The 10,262-nt window shown below is 44.6% G+C and overlaps 1 pseudogene; it reads left to right on the plus strand.

Moving 5' to 3' along the window:
• Positions 1–195: 195 nt before the first annotated feature.
• Positions 196–10,262, plus strand: part of LOC108490534 — a 25,863-nt pseudogene continuing 15,796 nt past the window's right edge.

The following is a 10,262-nucleotide window of genomic DNA, read 5'->3' on the forward strand; positions in this document are numbered from 1 at the left end:
CCCTTAGGCTCCGCCCCCTCCTAGGCTCCCGCCCTCTCCACCACTGTGGTTGGTCGCGGCTTCCCTTAGGCTCCGCCCCCTACTAGGCTCCGCCCTCCGCCACCTCGTTGTACGTCCCGGCTTCCCCTAGGCTCCGCCCCCTCCAGGGCGCCACCACCTCCTAGAGCTCGTCCCGGGCTTCCCTAGGCCCCGCCCATGGTCCAGTCCCCGAGGCCCCCCCCACCGGCTCCGCCCCCTCCTCTGCGCGCCCTGCCTCTCCGCACCGCCTTCTCCTTCAGTCCTGGCCCTCCGGCCTTTTCCTTCACGCACGCTCCCAGCCTCCGGTTTCGGTTCCTCCGCCTCTTCCACAGGCTCTTCCCGGCCGGGCCGCCTTCCCGCCGGCGGCCACCATGTGAGCCTGGCTGAGTTGGGTTAGACTAGCGTCGCCCTCCTCTGCACTGCCCCCTTCCTGGGTCCTCCCTTCCCAGGCCAGCAGGTTATTCATTCCTATTTCAGTCCCTAGAAAAGCCCGGCCTACTCCCTGACTCCAAGCTCGCAATTGACACCCACAAGCATTTAATGATGCACATGCATGTAACAACAAAAAATACACGTGTTAGCCGCTGAGAGCTAGTGAGGAGGAAAAGCCACGTCCAGAATTGAACAGGACGCGTCTGAGAAGTGTTCCTACAGGGAGTCACTTCATGAGGTGGAAGGGATGTGGCTCAACAATTGTAAAATGGCCTAGTGGTTATCTTGATCAGAAGGAATTGGGGGGAATAAGGCTTCCAGTTCAAGTCCCGTCTCCTGTTTAAAGTAGTTGATTAAGCCAGGCATGATTGCATGCCATAACCCCAAGACTTAGGAAGTGGAAACAAGGATCAGAAGTTCAAGGCCAGCCTCGGCTACATGAGCCCATGTCTCAAAAACGATAATCATACAGGCAATACACTCATAAAATTAAAAAATTAAAAAACGATAATCATAATAGTAATAACAAGAATTGTTGTTGATTAAAATTTTTCCAGATGTTTTAAATCCGTAGTTCCAACCCTGGCTACCTACTAGAATCACCTGGGAAGTTCTTTAAACCAATACTTAGACCTCAAACCAGTTGAAGAATTTAATTGGTATAGGGCACTGGCACTAGTGTGTTTTCTAAATTCTCTCAAAAGAGTCTAATGTACACGCAGAGTTAAGTACCATTGTTTTGAATGAAATTAGTTTAAAACTGCCTGACAGCTTGGAAAAAACAGCAGCCACTCATTAACTAATACCATTGTACAGGGTTAGTTACCTATAAATCCAGACTTAACAAACTGCTTAACAGAGAGGAAGATCTGGCAAAAAGTTAACTCCTATTATCTATGTGACCCAAAAGCATAGTGCTCTCTCCTTCAGACTCCAAACGCATGCTGGGCCCTGGGGTAGGCAGCACCCAAGCCTGGCAGAGCAGAGTAAGGGAAAAGAGAAAGTGCTTTGTTCCTAATGCAGGGTCACATCCGGACCCTTCTGCCACAGCTGCCTTCCATTGCTCCAACTTTGGACTTCGTGAACCTTGCATCCTGCAGCATCACCACCCCCTGGCTGGCTGAACTATCCATTCTTAGCCTATGGTTGCTTTTCAAACTTCACTCTTCCAATTTGCTGATTCAAGGTCCTTTTGTACTGGTCTCACCCAGGTTTATAAAGGAGCTAGCTATAATAAGAGTCAGTCTAACTGAATAGTGAGCTCCAGGTTCAGTGAAAGACCCTGCCTCAAAAAATATGGTTGAGGGCTGGAGAGATGGCTCAGGGGATAAGAGCACTGGATACTCTTGCAGAGGAGCCAGGTTCAGTTCCCAGCAACAACATGGCAGCTCACAGCCATTTATAACTCCAGAGACCCAAAACCCTAGGGCACCAGGCACAGTGTGGCACACACATACATGGCACACACATACATATGTGTGGGCAAAACACTCATACACATAAAAATAAATATTAAAGCCAGGCATGGTGGCGCAGGTCTTTAATCCCAGCAGAGACAGGCAGATTTATGTGAGTTCGAGGCCAGCCTGGTCTCCAGAGGGAATCCAGGCCAGCTGGGGCTACAGGGAGACCCTGTCTCAAAAGACAAAAAAGGAGCTCAAAAGAAGTGGGATCATAGCATACAAAAATTATAAAGGGAGAAATGGAGAAAATGGGGACACTTTAAATGGAAAGGGTAGGGAGGGAGAATAAGACGGAGGGAAAGAGGAGACATAAATAGTGCCTAGCTAGTATAAAAAAAACAGAGGGAATCCTATTAGCCCAAAAACCTACTGAAAAATTACACATACAATATCCCTACATGAGTCTGTGAGTATAGCTGAAGACTACATAACAAGAAACAGTGCCAGACAGGAGAAACCTTCCTTTGAGTTGTTGGCCATGGTAGTCCAAGAGACTCCCAAAATTACACAGGCTATTGCCACAATCCTTGATTGCCTCCAAGAACTTGATTGTAAGACCCTATTGCTGAAGACAGGACCTACTTTGGACAGATTTGGAGCAATGGAGCTGGAACTGATCTAGAAGCCACCTCCCCCGAAGGTTAGCTCTCAGAGCTTTGGAGAACACTATGCAAGCTGGTAAGGAAGAACATCAATTGATGGTCCAACCCCATCTTCAAGGCCTAAAACCACATCAATGACCAGCACAGCAAACAACATTGGTACAGTACTGGCACTTTTATCTTGGGGATAATCAACAGCTACCTAATTGAACTTAAAGTGTACTCAATGGGAGGAAACTCCTGTCTGGTACTGTAAACCTAGACAAATACACATAGCTGGAGAGATCATAGATCTTAGAAAAAACCCAAGGCTCTCACATTCCCTAGACAAATGTAATTTACTATGTGCAAAATATGGATCCTTAAATTTATAGACAAGAATCCCAGTCACCACCCATCAAAGAAGTTTCTTTTACAACAGACAGAGATTATTACAGGGTTACACCACTGGTCACACAGAGATTCTCTGTGAATTGCCCAAGCCTAAGTAGCACATTTAAGATATAACCTCTACACCTAAGACTCACGGAACATAGAAAAAGAGATGAAGACTAATGTATCTTTCAATTCTCATCAATGAAACTCCCTCATGCAACAGAGGACCAGGAACACAAAAGGCCACAAATGGCCAAAACGCAGAGAATAAGAGTGGGCAGAGTGTAGGTCCTTGGACAGGTCTCCTATATTGAGGCCCACCCGCCTAGGGCTCAGGAACCATTGCAGAAGAGGGGGCAAAAAGATTGTAAGAGCCAGGGAGGAGGGGCATGACCATATGGAAATGGTCCTACAGGTGGCTGGGACCCTTCTCATACAAACCTACAGCAATGGTGTCAGCACAAAACCCATGCAAACTTAGGCAGACAAAAACCCAGCAGAGAACTGTGGAAATGAACAGCAAGCCCCAATCTTAATCAAAGAATTATTGGCAGCTGATTACTGCTGGGTGAAGAAAAGCAGATATTCTTGAAGAGAGAGACTCTAGATAGGCTGACTAAACCCCAGTGGATGAACCTGCACTGAGGGACATTTTGAGACACTAACTTTACATAATAGGCCTTAATACAAATGACAGAATGTATGAACTCCAATGTGGGGGGTGGGGGTGGGGTCTATGGAAGGGTGCCAAAGGGGAAGAGGGAAGGAGGTATAAAGATGATTTTACGTATGAAATACACAAAAATTCAATAAAAATTTTAGAATACACTTCAAAAAAAAAAAAAGAACAAAAAAATCTTTAAAAAAAAAAAACTGGAAGAAAACAAGGTAGAGAATGAGTAAAGAAGACACATGATGTCCACCTCTGGTCTCCACATACACATGTACATACACACACTTGTAGACATGCATACACATACACAAACACACACACACAGAAGAACTGAATATTTAGATTTATATCCTCTCCCTCCAACTCATACATTGAAATTCTTTTGGGTTTTTTTGTTTGTTTGTTTTTGTTTTGGGGGGCTTGGGTTTTTTGAGACAGGGTCTCCCTGTAGCCCCAGCTGTCCTGGAACTCGCTATGTAGACCAGGCTGGCCTTGAACTCACAGAGATCCATCTGCCTCAGCCTCCCAAGTGCTAGGACTAAAGGAGTGCACTACCATACCTGGCCATAGGTTGAAATTCTAACCAGATAGTATTAGAGAGGGGGCATTTGAGGGGTGACTACTTTATGAATGAAATTAGTGCCCCAATAAATAAGTGATAAATAATGTTTCTCAGACCTACCACATAAAGAAGGATACAACAAGAAAACAGATCAAGTCTGCCAGCACCTTAACCAAATTCCCAAAACTGTGAGAAAATATCTGTTGTTTCTAAGTAAGTAAAACTGAGTAGTTTGTAGTATTTTGTTGTTAGCCTGAACGGACTAGCATACAAGCCAGAGTTTTACATTTTGGTCAATCACTGTATAGTTTCTTGTGGTTTTTGTCTGTTTCCTCATAACCACAAAAAGAACAATAAAAAATAATAAAGATCATTTTGGAGCCCTTTGGCACATATAGAATTGGAAAAGCCCCATAGACCAAAAGTGGTATAAGTGTGTGGGGAAGGAGGGGTGGGTATGTGCATGTGAGTGTGGGTCTCCAGGAAGGCCAGAAGCCTTGACTCCCCCTATAGCTGGAGTTACAGTCAACTGCAAGCAACCTGATGTGGGTGCTGGTAACCAAAGGCAGGTCCTCTGCAAGAGCAGTATGCACTCTTAACCGTCTCTCCCTCCCTAGCTTCACAATTCTTAAGTATGTATAAAAGAGACAGAGAGGCAGAATATTTTTCTTCTTCCCTTACAGGGGGAAGAAAAATAGTTTTTTTTTTTTTTTTTTTTTTTGGTCTTTTTGAGACAGGGTCTCCCTGTAGCCCCAGCTGACCTGGAACTCACTATGTAGGCCAGGCTGGTCTTGAACTCACAGAGATACGCCCGCCTCTGCCTCCCAAGTGCTGGGATTAAAGGCATGCACCACCACACCTGGCCCGATAATTAGCTTTTTACAATAATTATTTCATATCTGTCTAAATTAAGCCAATGATTTTTGCTTCTTTTCTGTTATACATTTACTTTCTTATTGGATTTTTTTGTAAGGTTGGTTTTTGTTTGGTTTTGTAGTCTTTTGTTGTTGTTTTTGAGGCAGGGTCTCACTGGCCTGGAACTCACTATGTTGCAAAGCTGGCCTTACATTCCTGATCCTCCTTCCTCTACCTCTGAAGTGCTGGGATTAAAGTTTGTGCCACTACACCCAATTTTATGTAGTGCTAGGGATCAAATCCATATCCTTGTGCATGGTAGGCAATCACTATGAACAGAGTTACATCCCTAGCCCATGTTGTACATTTTTGAATCATGTGCTTTTCATACCTTTAAGTTAAGAACAGAGGTCGGGAATTTAGCTCAGTGGTAGAACACTTTACCTAGCAAACACAAGTCTTGGGTTCAGTCCTCAGCACTGTTTAAAAAAATAAATTAGCTGGTGTGGGAGCACGTGCCTTTGATCCCAGCAGGTGAAAGCCAGAGGCAGGTGTAACTAAGTGTGTGGCCAGACTAGTCTACATAGACAGTTCCAGGCTACACAGTGAGACCCTGTTTCAAATACAATATATATATTATATATTTTTTAATATTTTACTTATTTTTGTTTTATGTGTATGAGTATATTGCGTGCATTATGTGAGTGCACCCATGTCCTGCAATGCCACAGAGGTCAGAAGAGGGCTTCATAGTCCCCTGGAACTGGAGTTAAGAACGGTTCATAGCCGCCATGTGGGTGCTAGGAATCGAACCCAGGTCCTCTGCAAGAGCAGTCAGTGCTCTTAACTGGTGAGCCATCTCTTCAGCCCCTATATTTTTTAACAAACAAATCCTACTTGAGTGTACATGTGTGTACCATTCCCTCAACACATACACACAGAGACATATGTTTTTACACAATATATTACATAATTAGAACCTTTGCCTTTGCAGACCAGGCATCCAAGGATGCCTTTCTATTCATTCCTCATATTGCTGGAGAGGTACAGGTAAGGACGGAAGCCTCTTGTATGCTGTGCACTCCTAAATGGAATGGACGGTGCTTCCCCTGTTCTCAGCATAGCAATAGTGCTCCTTCTTCCTCTGCTGACTGCAGTTCTCAAACTGATGGCCTGTCAGGGCCTGTACCATCACAAGTCAACAACAGCTGTCAAAATGCCTTCTGTTAGCTCATCATGGCAGAGATTTTTTTCAAGCAATGCTTTGCACTACGAGCCAACAGCAGTGGAGAATTACTCTTGTAGAAAGGAAGGTCTGCACATCCTTAGAGAAACTGCGTGGTGGGTTGATTTTTGAATCTGCTGTTTCTTCTGCTTAAAAAAATTAATAACATCCTACAGTGCTTCCACTTTTTGTAAGAGGCTCAGGTTTGCCGATTACGACTCTTTTCTTCCCCCTTGATTTTATAGCAATGAGCCTGAAGCACAGTGAAGAAAGTGGGTTGGGACAAGTCTGTGCTGGAAGTGGGGGTGTTTGCCTGGCTGTGATTGAATGAGTAGAGGTTTGGGTGAAATGGGGCTGACAGAGAAGGGCGAGAGCAAAATGGGATTTGCCAATTTTCCAAACAGTAGTTTTAGGTTGAGGGGAGGCTTTTTTTTTTTCTTGGTTTTGAGACAGGGTCTCCCTGTAGCCCCAGCTGGCCTGGAACTCCCTATGTGGAACAGGCTGGCCTTGATCTCACAGAGATCCACCTGCCTCTGCCTTCCTAGGGCTGGGATTAAAGGTGAGTGCCACCAAGCCCAGCTCCAAGATAGTATTTTTAACTATGAGAGAAATCCAGGGACCAGCTGCAAAAATTTGGCAAATGTATTTTCAAAATGTGGCTCTCAGTGAGGAGTGGTGGTACATGCCTAGCATTCAGGAGGCAGAGGCAGGCAGATCTCTGTAAATTTGAGGCTAGCCTGATCTACATAGTGAGGCCATCACAAAACTGTCCCCTCCCCCAAATATGGCTCTCACAGGAATGAAAACCTGAGACTCTTACAAAGTCCATTCCACATCATTAAAAATAATTTGAAAAAAAGATGATTTTAGTGTATTTCTCAAATTGTACAGTCTTATGTATGTTTAATAGTTTATTATTTTTATTTTATGTGTATTGCCTGCAAGTATGTAAGTGTACCCATGTAATGCAATGCCCTCAGAGGTCAGAAGAGAAAGTGTTGGATTCCCCTGGAACTGGAGTTATGGACCCTTCTTAAGCTGCCATGTGGGTACTGGGAACCAAACTTGGGTCCTCTGCAGGAACAGCCAGTACTCTTCATCTCCAGCCCCAACAAAGTCCTATGTATGTTTTTAAGAATTTTATTTTGGCCGGGCATGGTGGCACACGCCTTTAATCCCAGTACTCGGGAGGCAGAGGCAGGCAGAGGCAGGCAGATCTCTGTGAGTTCAAGGTCAGCCTGGTCTATATAGTGGGTTCCAGGCCAGCTGGGGTTACAGGGAGGCCTTGCCTCAAAAAGACCAAAAAAAAAAAAAAGAATTTTATTTTGTATTTCTTTCGCCATTCTTCCCAATATTTCCCTGGGTCTCCCCGCAAGACAAACAAAAAGGCCTCTGGGCTTCTCTCCGAGCCTCTTCTCCAGCCCTCTGTCTGGAAATCTAAACAAGCTAACCAAGGTCTGCTGGGGCCAGGCCTTCTTTGGAGAGTGGTAAAGCTATAGTTGCTACAGGGAAAGGAAAAGGCTGGGAAGGCTGCTCAGCCCTCAGAGTCTCTTCACTTTCCTTCTGGGGAGGGGAGGGGTCTATCTCAGGAAAAGCATTTTCATTTTGAATAGGAACAAAACGTGGACTACAAATTATTTTGTTTGGAGCCCTTACATTAAAGGATATGGACTATTCTCTGGACTTTACTCTTCTGTGATTTCAGCCTGGTTCAGAGGGGAATAGCTGTTTGAGGTTTGGTTTTTGTTGTTTTTTTCCAGGAGCTAGGAGCCATCTAGCAGAGATGGACAGCATCAGCTCTGAAGCAATTCCCCAGGGCCTCGCTGGTCCCTGGCTTACTGATGACTCCATCTATTTGGAGCAAATTACTTTCAGTGCTGTCTGTGGAATATGGAGCTGAGTGATACAGGGGGGATGGAGAGAGGCAGCTGAGGTGAACCCATCACTGGCTCTGTCTTGTTCTCCACTGCTGCCTCCTGCCCGCTCCTCCCTCCCACCCCCTACCATCTCCCCTCTGTCAGCTCCGGCAGGTGTCACCTGAGTCCTAGCCTGCCCCTCTCTCCTGTTAACCAGTCAGATGTGCTTAGGCAAGCGTCCAGTCCCTCCAAGGCCAGTTTCCCTTATCTGAACTGGGGGTTGGCAGTGCTTTGGGACTGGTCCACAGACTTGTAGCTCTCCATGTCTTCCTGCTTTTCTGAATTCTTCAGAAAAGAGGACGGTCTCCTTTTCTTTTTTCTACCTCTTTTCTTGGAATGCTTTCCCTTATTCTTTGGGCAGCCCCAACATTTTGGGTTCCTTTACTTTTTTCTAAAGCTCCCTTCCCCTCTCCTCTCCACCATGTGGCTGTAGTCCACCACGTGTCTGACCAAAGTATCTGAGAATGACTTCAAATTTCTGTTTTGTTTTGTTTTGTTGAGGCTGGGTCTCCCTATAGCCCCAGCTGGCTTTGATCTTACAGAGATCTGCCTGCCTCTGCCTCCTAAGTGCTGGGATTAAAGGTGTGGGCCACCTTAAATGTCCTTAATTTTCTTGCCTCTACCCCCTGGTCCTGGGATTACAAATATGTACCACCACACCCAGTTGATAGAATCTCAGGATTTGTGCCTGCATACTAGACAAGCACTGTACCAACTGAGCAACATCCCTAGGCCCTCAGTAAACTTCTTTTGAAGAAAAAAAAATTAATTCTGTAATTTTTAAAATCTACTTTCAGCTAGGTGTAGTGGCAGGCCTTTAACATCAGTTTTTAGATTTAATTTAATCCCAGCTCTTGAGAGGTAGAAGTAGATCTCTGTGAGTTTGGCGTCAACTTGGTCTATATTGAGTTCCAAGACAGGCAGGTCTACATAGTGAGCAACCTTGTCTAAAAAAAAACTACTTTAGGTATAAAGTTTCTCCCTTCAATTTCATCATTTAACAAATGCCTAACATTTTGACTGAAATTCCTAGGAAAAAGCTTCATCTGTGTTAAAGAAATTACAAGGCTGATTGGGGAGCCAGAATATTGAGGTCTAGTGTCAGATTATCCTGGCCCCTTTTTTAAGGATGGATTGATTGATTGATTGATTGATTGATTGATTGATTGATTGACTTATTTATTTACTTTGGCCTTTTTGAGACAAGGTCTCCTCTAGCCCCAGCTGGCCTGGAACTCACTATGTGGACTAGGCTAGCCTCCATCTCACAGAAATCCACCTATCTCTACCTCCCAAGTTATTTTTGTTTTTAATTATGTGCATGTGTCTGTGTACTTGAGACAGGTGTGGGAGGAGGCCAGGAGGCATTGGGCCCCTAGAACTGGAGTTATAGGCAGTTGTGAGCCTCCTGACATGGGTGCTAGGCACCAACCTGAGGTCTTCTGCAAGGGCAGCACATGCCCTTAACCACTCAGCAATGTCTCCAGCACTGTCTTAGCCTATCATTAGCCCCTCAATAGCCATTCACTGCCCTATTCTGTGTTCCACCTAACATCTATCCAATAGTTTCTACCAACTCAAAGGCTAAGAATATTATCAGATAATATCTGAGACTTACAACAGATTTCCCCACTTTGCTGTTAACCTACCTACCTACCTCATTTTTCCACCAATGTATTTCTTAAAGTGCCTTGATTTATGACTTTCTTTGTTTTGTTACAATTAAAAACTTCGTAAAACTGTTATCATGTTGGAACACAGTATTTGTGGTAACCTGATTCTGTGTTCCCGGGTCATGGTCACTCATATTTGGCTCCAGAATAAATTTTTTCTCGATTTCTTTGAAATGAGAGCTATGTTTTTGCATTAACATAATAAATAATGTTAACGAATAAACACACACACGCATATATAATTCAAATGTTTATGTTTTAACCCAAATTTCATCGTTGGGGAATAACAAACTCTGATTATTTAACTGCAAGGTAGATTCCCAGAGCCTTGATTCCCAGAGATAGAGGATGTGCCCTGAAGCAAAAGAAAAAAGCTTAAGCTTCAAGCTTCCCTCCACCCCCTTCCCTGCCACCCCCACCGTGTGTGTGTGCGTGTGTGTGTGTGTGTGTGTGTGTGTGTGTGTGTGT

This window comes from Nannospalax galili, unplaced genomic scaffold (genome assembly GCF_000622305.1).
Source record: "Nannospalax galili isolate Female #2095 unplaced genomic scaffold, S.galili_v1.0 scaffold31, whole genome shotgun sequence".
In the NCBI taxonomy this organism is placed as follows: domain Eukaryota; kingdom Metazoa; phylum Chordata; class Mammalia; order Rodentia; family Spalacidae; genus Nannospalax; species Nannospalax galili.